A 14,449-nucleotide genomic window follows, 5' to 3' on the forward strand; every position below is an offset into this window, starting at 1 on the left:
TGCTGCTCTCTGCCAACATTGAATAATTTATATCCCATGCACTCTTGCTTAGAAAGGAATAAGACAGCAGCATTCAAATAAGTTTTGAGATAAAAGAAAAATTGATTAAAAAAAGATAAGTAAAATTAAAAAGGGAAGACAGAAGCCCCTGGGGAACACATTTAGCATATAAATGAACGAGAGAAAAGGAAACTTCTCTCCAACTTGTGCATCCTACACTGCTTGACTGGATTTCCTCTGGCCTGTGTGACCAGCAGTCATTGTTCACTTATCACCAGTTCCCACATTCACATCAAACACTAATCATCACTCTTATCTAGCCTACAATATATATTCTCGATTTTCTTTTCTTATCTGTAATATTCTCTCTTTTACGGAGGTTTATAAACGTTATGCTTTATAATCCCATACAGACACATGGCAGGCAAGTGTCTTCTGGATGCTTTTTTTTTTTTTAGTTTGATGAGATTATATTTTAGATTCTATGTAGATTATTGTGTCTTTACCAGGACTGTCAATTTAATAAGGTAAAATACAGTATATGTTAAAATAATGTAATAATCTATATTTATATTTAATTTATAATAATAATTAAAGTTATTCCCCAAAAATGAAAAAACTGTCATCATTTACTCACCCTCAAGTTGTGTCAAACTTGTAGGATTTTCTTTCTTTGGCTGAGCACAAAAGATGATATTTTGAAGAATGTTGGTAACCAAACATTTGATGGACCCCATTGACTTCAATAGTAGACTCGATCGCTTTATATGATGAACAGATTGAATTTAGGCTTTTATTCATATACAGTATAAACACTGATCAGCAAACACAAACAAGCTCAACCGAAACAAACCTCATTATTCTAGCAGAAGCTCAAACGTGTTGCGTAACATGAGAATGAACCTCTTTGGTTCTTGCTGAAGCTCAAACGTCCTGCGTAACACGAGAATGAACCTCATTGGTTCTCGCACGTCAAATGAACATGCTTGAGCTTCCATTTACCACAATTGATGTGTGAGTTGATGAAAGTTTATATGTGAATAAAAGCCTAAATTCAATCTGTTTATCATATAAAGCGATCAAGTCTCTTCAGAAAATTTGGACTAAACCGCTCAATTCACATGGATTAGTTTTACGAAGTCTCAATGAACTTTTTGAAGCGTCAAAGTGTCAGTTGCGTTGCTGTCAATGGAGGGACAGAAAGCTCTCAGATTTCATCAAAAATATCTTCATTTGGGTTCTGAAGATGAACGAAAGTCTTACGGGTTTGGAATGACATGAGGGTGAGTAATTAATGACAGCATTTTCATTTTTAGGTGAACTATCCTTTTAACTATTTTTTTAAGTGGCAAAATGTACCAAATTTTTTAATTGATTGGCAATATCTTCAAGAGACATCAATAGTTCGTCCTTGGAGGAATCAGACCTCTCAAGGCGTCTCTCAAGCACGTAATATGTTTTTCATGTTAGCTAAACTATGAACAGATGCCACTAAATCGCTAATTTTGCAGCAGTTGTTTTTGAATTCCTCATTAACCATAAGTAATGTTCACCTCGTTCACAGTGGCAACGCTAGTTCATTGTTCAGCACTGAATTGGCACGTCAGATGATCCCCAGCATACAATCCACTGCCAAAGACTTCCGCCAAGACTTCAGCTCTCATCAGCTCTGCTTCCAATTGCCAAGATTGCAGCACACACAGAGCTCAGATCAAGAAGAGGAAAACAGCAAAGAATGATCCCGTTGAAGCCCACACAACAGTCCAAACAAACTCAACCAAACACTTCATCTGACAGACAGAATACAGTAGATGTGAGGGTTCAGCTGTGAGATCAAACTAACACATTCTTGAGGGCAACATTGAAGAGTTCTGATCTTTAACTCTGGCAGAGTTCTCTTTAGTATTAGTTTCAACTTCTGATATTCTGATATTCATGTTTGAGGTCAGATCTTTGTTTTGGTTTTTTAAAGCTGCAGTCTGTAGCTTTTCCTCTTTGTCGCCATCTCTGTTTGAAATCTGCAATTGCAGTTATTCGCGGAATTATCAACTTTACGTGGGTTGTGCCTCGGCACGGCACAGCGCGGATGAATCCAATGTTTTGAGGAGAATGTGCGGCTGTCAGTCGCCGCGCCGGTGTGGATTCTGTCATTCAGAATCACAGATTCTACTTTTTGGAAGTATGACCAACATAAGAATATTCACCGGAAAATGTAATCTGAACAAGTAAGGGGAAAAAAGCATTGCAGTAAATCGCACTGATTAAATCTAACGATCGCTTATCATATCACGTCAAATCATGCAAATTATACTTTGTTCTCAAATTGTTAATTTGAACAACATCAGCATTGCGTGACTACATTTAATGCCCTTCCGATATTATCCTTGTTTTCGCATGAGCCCGGTTGCAGTCTCTTTTTTTCTGTAGCCACTCCGAAGTCTGAAGTCTTTTTCATTTTACTACGGGTGAATCTACAGTTGTCATTGGTGATTGTCGTTTGAACCTTTCTGGATCCGCCATCAAATTGATAAGTTTAATTATATCAAGTTCTGTGAAAAAAGGCTATAAATCTCCACCTCCAACATCCTCACATGCAATATAGCCTACTAGCCGGGACTCCTTCTTTATGTGTACAGACGTGACGTAATGATGCAAAGACATGTTTGAATTTCCCGTGGAAATCCACCAGTCCCACTGGAATTAAAAACATTATTACAAGCTTACCGTATTGAATCGAGCTAAGGCAAGCAGAGTTTTGAACACTAGCTGGATATGTACTTGCTCAAAAAAGAAATTTGGATAATTTTTAACCCAAAAAAGTTACGGACTGCAGCTTTAATCTGACATATCTTTATAATATTACAAATTATTTATATTTCAAATAAAAAGCTGTTCTTTTGAACTTTCTATTCGTCACAAGAATCCCAACTGTAATGTCAATAATGTCACAGTCATGTCCAGTTTGTTTCAGTTTTCTTGGACTTTCTGTTTGTTTTCATTCATCACTTGATCCTTTGTTCTAGTTTCCTGCCACTCATCAGTCACCATGGACACTAACACTATCATCACAGCTGTTCGTCCCTTAGTTAATCATCAATGTGTATTTAAGTTCCTGTCTGTGTTCTGTTCAGTGTCCGGTATTGTTCGTGTTTGCAGTCTATTTGGATTTATCTATTAAACCTATTATACTATCTTCATCTTCATCGGATCTAAGCATTACAAGTAAGCACTGCAACTTTCTTTTAAATTAATAATTGATGCTAATAATAAATGTTTCTTGAGCAACAAATCAGCATATTAGAATGATTCCCGGAGTAATGATGCTGAAAATTCAGCAATGCCTCAGGAATATTTTATTTAAATATATTAAAATAGAATACAGTTATTTTAAAATGAAATAATAGTTGACAATATTACTGTTTTTACAGACTTTTGAATGGTAGTTTATACAACCCGAATTCCGGAAAAGTTGGGACGTTTTTTAAATTTGAATAAAATAAAAACTAAAAGACTTTCAAATCACATGAGCCAATATTTTATTCACAATAGAAGATAAACAACATAGCAAATGTTTAAACAGAAATTTTACAATTTTATGCACAAAATGAGCTCATTTCAAATTAGATTTCTGCTACAGGTCTCAAAATAGTTGGGACGGGGCATGTTTACCATGGTGTAGCATCTCCTTTTCTTTTCAAAACAGTTTGAAGATGTCTGGGCATTGAGGCTATGAGTTGCTGGAGTTTTGGTGTTGGAATTTGGTCCCATTCTTGCCTTATATAGATTTCCAGCTGCTGAAGAGTTCGTGGTTGTCTTTGACGTATTTTTCGTTTAATGATGCGCCAAATGTTCTCTATAGGTGAAAGATCTGGACTGCAGGCAGGCCAGTTCAGCACCCGGACTCTTCTACGATGAAGCCATGCTGTTGTAATAGCTGCAGTATGTGGTTTTGCATTGTCCTGCTGAAGTATACAAGGCCTTCCCTGAAATAGACGTCGTTTGGAGGGAAGCATATGTTGCTCTAAAACCTTTATATACCTTTCAGCATTCACAGAGCCTTCCAAAACATGCAAGCTGCCCATACCGTATGCACTTATGCACCCCCATACCATCAGAGATGCTGGCTTTTGAACTGAACGCTGATAACATGCTGGAAGGTCTCCCTCCTCTTTAGCCCGGAGGACACGGCGTCCGTGATTTCCAACAAGAATGTCAAATTTGGACTCGTCTGACCATAGAATACTATTCCACTTTGAAATAGTCCATTTTAAATGAGCCTTGGCCCACAGGACACGACGACGCTTCTGGACCATGTTCACATATGGCTTCCTTTTTGCATGATAGAGCTTTAGTTGGCATCTGCTGATGGCACGGCGGATTGTGTTTACCGACAGTGGTTTCTGGAAGTATTCCTGGGCCCATTTAGTAATGTCATTGACACAATCATGCCGATGAGTGATGCAGTGTCGTCTGAGGGCCCGAAGACCACGGGTATCCAATAAAGGTCTCCGGCCTTGTCCCTTATGCACAGAGATTTCTCCAGTTTCTCTGAATCTTTTGATGATGTTATGCACTGTAGATGATGAGATTTGCAAAGCCTTTGCAATTTGACGTTGAGGAACATTGTTTTTAAAGTATTCCACAATCTTTTTACGCAGACTTTCACAGATTGGAGAGCCTCTGCCCATCTTTACTTCTGAGAGACTCTGCTTCTCTAAGACATACATTTTATATCTAATCATGTTACAGACCTGATATCAATTAACTTAGTCACTAGATGTTCTCCCAGCTGAATCTTTTCAAAACTGCTTGCTTTTTTAGCCATTTGTTGCCCCCGTGCCAACTTTTTTGAGATCTGTAGCAGGCATTAAATTTTAAATGAGCTAATTGACTGGATAAAAGTGTAAAATTTCTCAGTTTAAACATTTGCTATGTTATCTATGTTCTATTGTGAATAAAATATTGGCTCATGTGATTTGAAATTCCTTTAGTTTTTATTTTATTCAAATTTAAAAAACATCCCAACTTTTCCGGAATTCGGGTTGTATTATACAGACCTACTGTACATCAGATTATGAATCCCAGATTTGTAATGTGGTCTTAAGACTTTTGGACACTACAGTGTAATTAAATCTATTCAGCTTTGTAATCACAGGAATAAATGACATTATAAAATATATTTAAAAAGAAAGAATTTATTTTTAATTGAAATCAAATATATTTCAGTAAATATAGTGTAAAATATGATTTCATTATTTAATCTCATTTTGCTCTTACTAAATTACATTATATTATAGTCATACAGGGCTTGACATTAACTTTTTTTGCTCAACAGCCACTATGGCTAGTGGTTTTACAAAGTTACTAGCCACTCAACATTTTCACTGGCCACAATTTTGACATCGATACCAGGAAAAAACTGCCATATCGATATTTTTAATATTATCTCATAATTTGGCAGCTGGTATATTAGACTACTTTCACTTTAAAACCTGACACACAAACCCATTATACTATATGTTTGACATAGCCAATATACTTATCTTTATATGCGTACACTTTGGGTGTGAGTACAAAATCTGCGGGAATGAGTCAAATTATGCTCAATACGCGCAATCCCATGCGGAAATTCAAGCCTGGAATTAAAAGAGTACATTTCAGGATTTTGAAAAGAAAAAGTTCTGAAGTAAAAAAATATATATATTCTTTGCTTTTTTTCTAGATCACTAATCAAAGAAATAAATTCCTGCTCTCTAGACATCAGCAGTCGCTCAATGACAAACCCATACCTGTTGAGCGTTATACACATCTCTGGTAATTCCCCTATCTCCCATCTCTCAAACATCCCTTAAAAGACAGTAAGTGAAAGCTCAAGGGTTCCTCGAGTTCTTGACTTCATGCCACAGTTTTTCCACATCCCTGCTCCCAGCCCTGAACCTGCTGCTTCTAAACCTCGAGAGACGGGTTGTTGAGGAAAGCAAGAAACAAACAATAACAACCAGAGGCTGATGAATGGGTCTTGGCATAGGAGCTGGGATCGAAGCGATTGATCCGAACCTGGCTATCTCAGCGGCACTTTTACCCTCTGTCAAACCCCTGCTAGAGGGAGATGGATTTTGTCGGCCAGAGCAGTGGATTAATGGTGGAGAGGTGACAGCTGGGTACGGCGCTGAAGCCATCCCCTCGGGCAGGGAGTGTCTGGGCATGTGTGTGATGTATCGACAGTTCTTCGAGAGGTAGATGCTTTCTGTGACTATTGTGCGTTCCTGGATTGACAGCTCCAAGACCTGTAGATTGGGCCGTCTCCTGGCTGGCAGAGGATGAACATGATTTCACCCAGTCTAACATGTTCCTGGATCAACATCTTTGTTGATCCTGGCACAACATTCCAATCAACCAATCAGATTTTAGGGGAAGCTTACAGTTTATGTCAAGTTTAGGCTTACAGCCTTCTACATTAGTGTAACTCCCCTATCATTTCCCTCTGATTTAAAAGAATAACTTAATGGGTAGGGTTAGGTTTAGAGGTAATGATAAGGTTAGGACAAAATTTTCAGACTGGAATGTTGTTCCAGGATCTACAAAATATGTTGATCCAAGAACATGTCCTACTTGGCAAAATCATGGTGACCCTGGCAGAGCCAGTGGTGTCCTGCGCTGGTACTGCCCTTGTGTGGGCAGGTCAGGTGGTCAAGGTAATGAGTTCATCGAAAAATGAAGTTATGCAATCATTTACTCACCCTCATATTGTTCCAAACTCATATGACTTTAATTCTAGTTTGGAAGGTTGAAGAATCCAATGGTCGCTCTTTTCCATGTAATAAAAATCCATCAAGCTTCAAAATGACCAAGAAAAGCACAATAAAAGTTGATTCTGTGTTATAAGATTCAGTGCTCCAAGTGTTCTGAAGACACGTACACTACCATTCAAAAGTTTGGGTCAGTAAGATTTTTTTTTTTTTTTAAATGCTATTCTTTGAACTTTGTTTATTTAAAAAAAAAATCACGAAAATAATGTATCATAGTTTTCAGGAAAAAAATTTAAGCAGCACAACTGACATTTTCAACATTGATAATGATAAGAAATGTTTCTTGAGCAGCAAATCAGCATATTAGAATGATTTCTGAAGGATCATGTGAAAATGAAGACTGGAGTAATGATGCTGAAAATTCAGCTTTGCATCACAGGAATAAATTACATTTCAAATTATATTACAATGGAAGCAGCTCCTTATAAATTGTAATAATATTTCACAATATTACAGTTTTTACTGTATTTTTAATCAAATAAATGCAGCCTTGGTGAGGAGAGTAGACTTCTTTCAAAAGCATTAAAAATCTTACCGACCCCAAACTTTTGAATGCTAGTGTATACATTAACAAGCCTAAATCAAAATCGGATCAAAGTTTTCGGAAATGCATTTTAACCAGTACAACAAGGTCAGACAACCTCTTTAAAATAATAATAATAATAATAAATCATCAGCTCCAGCATTTTCCCCCCATCCTAATTTTTATTCAGAAGGCACGATACTTTATTCTCAAATATTAGGATTCAAAAGCCCATCTCATGTGAAAAGTACATGACAGAACACTGAAGGTCACAAGCTTAAGAGCTCTGGGGCAAACCATTCATTTCAATTCCTTTGCCAGTGTTCCAAAGTGCCGCATACTCCTCTTTTTTGTTTTGAAACATTCGTTCGGAGGGTGAGGCGAGGTGTCGTTAGCATTCCAGGAGCGTGGCGCTCTCCTCTCCTCTCTCTCACTTTCTCGTTCTCTCACCCACCACCACAGCATCTGCAATTTCTGCAGTGCCACACAAACCATTGCGTTCTCACCCGAAACATTCCCTGTCAGCTCGTGAACACAACAGAGTGCGCGTGCACGTATTCTCACACAGAGTAATGAGGATAAAAATGTAAGCAGACAGCTATGGAATTAACAATACCTCCTGTTTTCATCCCTCTACACTTTCTGAACGCCAGCGCCCATCTTTTGTCCTCTTAACTCTCGCATATTTTGCTATGATATCTAATTAAAACAAGAACTCTGCACGGTGAGACTTCACTCTTTCCTGCATTACTTACTCTAGCTGATGACGAGAACACACATTATGTCACAAGAGTGAAGATGCTATGTCAAAAAAGTGTGATTATACTTAACAGAGTGTTTAAGCCTGTGTGCTCTTCAGTAGTGGATTTGCTTCAAGTCTCACAACATCAAGACCACACAATATCAAACTGGATGAATGTTTGAATGCTACCGATCCCGGTCTGAATTCTGACTTGTGATGCAGTCCGAATCATAATCACACTGTGTTTGTTCGTTCGTTGGCCAGAGGAGAACTGGCTCCTCGACTGATCCTGGTTTCTCCAAAGGTTTTTTTTCTCCATTCTGTCACCTGATGGAGTTTGGGTTCCTTGCCTCTGGTTTTCTTAGTTGAGGAAACTTAATATTCAACAGCATTTTTAATATGACTGTACTGACGCTGTTGACTGAGAACAGAACTGAGCTGGACGACGACATAACTGCTTTATAGATTAAATGAACTGATTTAATAATTGATGATCTTTACAATGGAACAGAATCAACACTTAACTGACTTAAGCTGAAATGCATAATTTTCCTGCTACCAAACAATCTGAACTGTATAAAGCATATAAATAAAGGTGACTCGACTTGACTTGACTTAAGGTACTGTATGAAAGTAAACAAAAATGTCCTTAAAATCACTGAAACTACACAAGCCCAACATTTTGCATTGTCTATATATGTTGAGTGTTTGTATTCTAAATGTCTCGTTTCACACACTTGAAGCCAATAACTCATTGCATGACACATTTCTGTCTGCTTTTTGTCATTTGTTTGTGTATTAAGCAGGGGCGGCGCTAGGGCTGGGCTAAGGGGGCTTAAGCCCCGAATGATTTTAGTAAAGCCCCGAATATTTTGTTACCATAGAGAAAAACAATTAATCAGAAAAACAAATGTGAATAAGATTACAGATGCCGCGATTACCTAATCATGAAAAGTGCATATTACAGTTTTATTTATATTTTCCCCTTTGCATTAAACTTACGACGTGTTTTTGCAGCGTTGAGAATTGTAGCCAATCACAGACATGTCTGTTGAATGCATCGGCCAATCAGAGGCGTTTAAATGAGTCGCTGTGCTGAAGATGTGTTTTGCGAGAGCTCACCGAGTTCTACACTTTCGAAAACCTGTCATTATTATTGGCAATAAACTTAAGATGCAAATAAGAGATTCACTGCAATGTATTTAATATTCTTGATGCTGTTCTGATGCACTTACGCACCGCTCTGTTTGTTGTTAGGAAGACTAAAAGTTCAGCGGTCTAGCTCATCAATGTCAAAATGATTAAAGAAATGAACGAATGCCTGGTAAAATGTAAGTAGATAAACATTTAATATTTGACTGTTTTACAATAGAAATGTTCAACTACCGACAGTATCCGGTGACGCAAATTACTCAACTTGTTTTATTTATTTATTAAATTTTGCCTTTTTGAATTTAAAATATGATATACTTTCCTTGATTCATTTAGAGAGAATGAATGCATATTTAAAAATAAAATATTATTTGCAAATAGTTACAATTATTTCACTAATACAATAAGCCTTTCTTTTTCTTTATTCCCTTAAATCGCTTTTATAATTAATTCCTTTAAATACAAATACCCCATTTTATTTTGGGCTAAAGCCCCGAATATCCACTGACCTTAGATCCGCCCCTGGTATTAAGGATGTTATGCAACCTGTCCATGTTGGCATCTACCAGTATTGGCCAGATTTTACAAAACGAATGATACTTGGAATGGACACAGGGAATATGACATCAACAACTAAAAGATATGGGAAGCATTTTCTCCTTCCTTTTTAATAGGAGGAAAATCCTCTTATATAATAAAACATTCATTTTGCTGGTTAGTTGCATTTTATAATTTACATTGAGCACTGTTTATCCCCCTTAGATGTCTGTACGCCACCATTCAAAATATATATATATATATTTTTTTTTTATATATATATATCTGAAAGAAAATGTCTCTAAAGCTCACCCAGGCTGCATTTATTTGATTAAAAATACAGTAAAAACACTTCATTTTCTACTATAAAGCAGCTCTCAAGCGTGTCCATTTTTACTCGCAGACATCCGACCTCGACGAAAAGAAATGAACTGGAGAAGATTTCCACATCGAAGGCGGCGGAGCCTCAGAGCCACACCTACATGTTACATTATCGCCACGCACCAATGGTAGTTTGAAAGCGTTTACCAGCCAGAGTGAACTTTTCCGGAAAGTTTGCTTTGGCAAGCTGTTTTAATCTCCTGAAATGAACACAAAACAAACTTTATTTTGGCCTATTTTGTCTTAAATTTCACTTGAAGCATATTGGTCCCTTAAGGCTCCGTAATAAACTCATGGCAAAGTTCTTTTTTGTTCTTTGCTTAGGGGTAAAAAGAAGTGTTATATGTGACCAGCGATATAGCCTACTGTTACACATCTGAGAGCGACGGTTCGATGAATATGTAAATATGCACTGCGCGCTTTCCTCTCAATAACAAAATAGACACGCAACAAAATATAAAAAACAGCAAGCATTTTTTAAATAATAAAGCAAAGAAGACATCTGATCATTGCAATGTGGATATGTTTGCATGAGCTCTGCAATTCAGCACTCTATAGTAAGGTCATGTAATGTTTATTTATATGGCACTTAATAGATTGCTTAAAATCAAGCAGCTTTACCTTATTAAACATGAAACAGTGTCAGTGTCTCGTTTCATCAGAAGTACAACTTCATTTTCTACTATAAAGCAGCTCTCCAGTGTGTTCGTGTTTTCACTCACGGATATCTGACCTTGACGGACTGAACAAAAGAAATGAGCCGGAGAAGATTTCCACGTGAAAGAAGGCAGAGCCTCTGTATACACCAACCGATTACGCATTCTCCACACTTTGAGTACGTATTCTCGCCTTTAAGTGTGCAAACTTGTATGCAGCTATTCACATTAAACTAAAGGTACTAAAGATGTCACATCACTGCATATTCATCCCAATATAAAGTTCAGAGAGTTGTTGCCACTGCACAAGTGTGCAAAGAGCAACAGGGAAAAGGAGTAAAAAGACAGAAAATGGAGGAATCAAGTGGTTGTCTGAGCAAAGGGGACGTCGGGAGTGGGAGCGGAGACGGATTGTTTTCTGTTCTCCGGAGCTGCATGAGAACTAAAGGAGACTTTTTTCCCCTGTCCTCAACTGGCCTATTCATCTGTGTCACAGCCCGACGCAGATGTGAGAGGGGAAAAGAGAGAAAAGAGTTCATTTTAAGCGGCTCTCGGCGAGGAAACTCTGTATCTCAGAGCTCATCAATCTAATCTATTATCCTGCTTACTCCGAGCCGGTTATCGGAGAAATACAATCTCCTGATGAAATAAAAAAAAGTGTCTTTTCTGCCCACTCAACCTTTTCCATGTCACGCATGAAGGCCGTGTTGCCGTACGAGTCCCTTTTATCTCTTCCATGTTCTCTCATTTTTGTTATCAAAGTCTTGCAGAAAATGTGAATGTTTTTTGCGTGTAATAATGGTTAGGGTGCATATATTTTATACTGCGTTTTTTCTATATTCAATCCCACAAAATCAGCATGTTACATTGACATCCGAATAAATCTATTCATATGGTTTTCAAGGCATTTTGCTGCTTTAGCTCAATGCCAATGACAAATAAAAAACAATGCTTTCGAACCACTTTTATGCTGCAATGCCACACTGTCCATTTACACAGATATGTGAATAGTCTTGAGTTAAATGGCTGTGCTTTGGAAGAGCGTACTTCAGCAAGTCAATCAGAAGAAGTAATTGCGTCTAATAGGTGCGCCTCGTCGCTCGGCCCGAGAGATTTCTCTGCTCTCTGATCGCTGCCAAACCTCTGACGACCTGTCGTCTCTCATGAGTCCTCTGTCACCAAAAATAAATTGCCTGCTCACTGAACGGGTCACAACAACAAGCGATGTCATTACTTTCACGGCAATTGATCACACCTTCGGAGAGAAAAGTCAATAGTCAACATAATTGTTAGTGGTGTTGAGCCTCACATTGAAGAGGTCTGGTTTGTAATGCATGCAGCTCATCTTTCGACCCTCCTTTCAGGTGAAGTTGTGCTAGTTTTTGAGGATCAGACTAAAGGAATTTAATTATGTGAGCGGTCCTATATGTGCCGAAATTAGTGCATAAGACAGAAACACATAGCCTAACCAGCATGTCTGGTGTCCTAACCAGAAATGACGCGATAAAGCAACAAGAAATAGTTTTTTTTCCTCCCGCATAAACCTGAATTTGTTTTCTAGTTATCTGCAACCACAACCAATGGTCCGATGAGGGCATTTTGTTACATGGTTTTCATTTTGGCAGAGGCTATGTCAAAAAATTAATAATAAAATTAAATAGAAGTACTATGCTATTTGCAAAATAGGTCAAATTTCTGAGAAATGGTGGGTAGAGCTACTGAAAATAGCCTTTGCTAACAGTTGGCTATAATGCTGAAGGCATTTTTGTAAACTAGTTCGCATTTTAGCACTTCCGGTTCCATCGTCCTGAAGTTAATTGTTTTTTTGAATGGGTTTTTGGTTAAATGCTTGAAATAAGGGCTGTAGTGAACACAAGCTCAAGATATTTTCACTTTTATTCAATGATATAAAATACACAAGTAATACCCTCTTTTGATTTTTTTTAAACCTTTTACTTGTCTTGTAAAATGCGTTTGCTAAAAGGAACTGCAGAGGCATTCTGGGACATTAACCGTCATCAGCTGAACAGGTAAACTCATCTACTCACTAGTGTACTAGTAACTTACTGTAACTTTAACTTTCAGGGAAAACGTTTTTAAACAAAGACTGAAAGAGTTGTCGGACATCACCTCTTGCTACACTGGTCTCGGGCTAGAGAGTCTTTAGAGAGCGTTGAAAGAAAAGGATGCACAAAATGCCCTTTTATGGACATGGATTGGGCGTGTTTTATGTAAATTACGTAGAATACTCCGAATTCATCAACATGAGGTTAAGAACAAATTCATGTGCATACACGTGTTGTGAATTAGGTGGAAGGTTTTCGTGAGAAGTTCAAATGTATGTCTAAATATGAATAGTGTTAGTGAATGAGACCCACTGCCTTCAGTATTTGTGGTGCTGCTGCGTAGCTCCGCCTACAGTAAAATCTCATTGGTTCAAAGTTAACTGCTCTAGGTAACTGTATACAAATACTGTATATATATATATACATATATATATACACACATAAGTTTTGTACAACATTCAAAAGGTGACATTTAAACTGTTTTCACTGATTCCTTTGCATAGATTTAGTCTTGATACCGCATAATATGATGCAAGGTGTTCCTCAGTGTCCCGGTCACCACTGCCATACACACACCCCCTCACACTACCTCTGATAAAAAGTGTTTTTTTTTTTTTTCTTTTTTCTGTGTCCATCTGTTCTGCTGTGAATATACATATATTTGTGCAAACCACCATTTGGCCTTTCCTCATAGTCACAAATGCATCACAGCTAATTAATGAGTTACGTTGCGAGCGCAAATCGATCTCCGCAAAGGGTCTAATGGGAAATTAAAAATGGTTACCGATACTGAATCGTGCCAAACAAGAGTGAGCTGCTGCCACAGCCATTTTCAGAAAACCTCAAAGACACACACACACACTAAAAAACACCTCGCTCTTCCTCTCTCTATCTTTTTTACACACAGACATACACACACTTAGGCTATTTTTTCTATGTCGTCCCACAGGATGTGATTAGATACAGCAGCAGCCATTCGGCAGTGTGGGATCCCAGTCTGGTCACATAGATTTGAGACTTTGAAGGCACATATATCATTTTTCCTGCAGGCCTCCACAGCCCTGGCCTCCAGTCATTATAGAGCTCCTGTCATACGCTTCAGTCTGATAAACTGAATGTCACATGGGTTCCGTGAAAAAACAATCCACATATACTAGTAATCATCATTTGGATCACGTTGATATTTGACATTATGAGCAAATATCTGATTTAATGAGTGATTGGGTCATTATAGAAAAGAAAAGAAGGATGAGGGGGCTTCTAGGAGTCCGGGCGGTCATGAACAAGAAGAATAGCACACCTGAAAATTGACTTTGTAAAAGGTATTCTACAAAATGCCAAATGTAGCTATGTCACGCAACATGTTTATCGGCAGTTTCGCATTGTGACTCGCAGGATATCCTGTTCGCGTTCGAGTCCTCACTAACAACTGACAGTACAAGGACACTGTCATGCTGAATGTGTTCAAGGCTGAATTGAGGCAGTGTGAGTTAAGGCAAAAATAAGGTAGCAATTCTATTTCTGCTACTTGTCTTTCCCTCTCACACAAAATGACAACATACATTTTAAAACATGCTATTTTT

This window comes from Squalius cephalus (genome assembly GCF_949319135.1).
Source record: "Squalius cephalus genome assembly, chromosome: 10".
NCBI lineage: Eukaryota > Metazoa > Chordata > Actinopteri > Cypriniformes > Leuciscidae > Squalius > Squalius cephalus.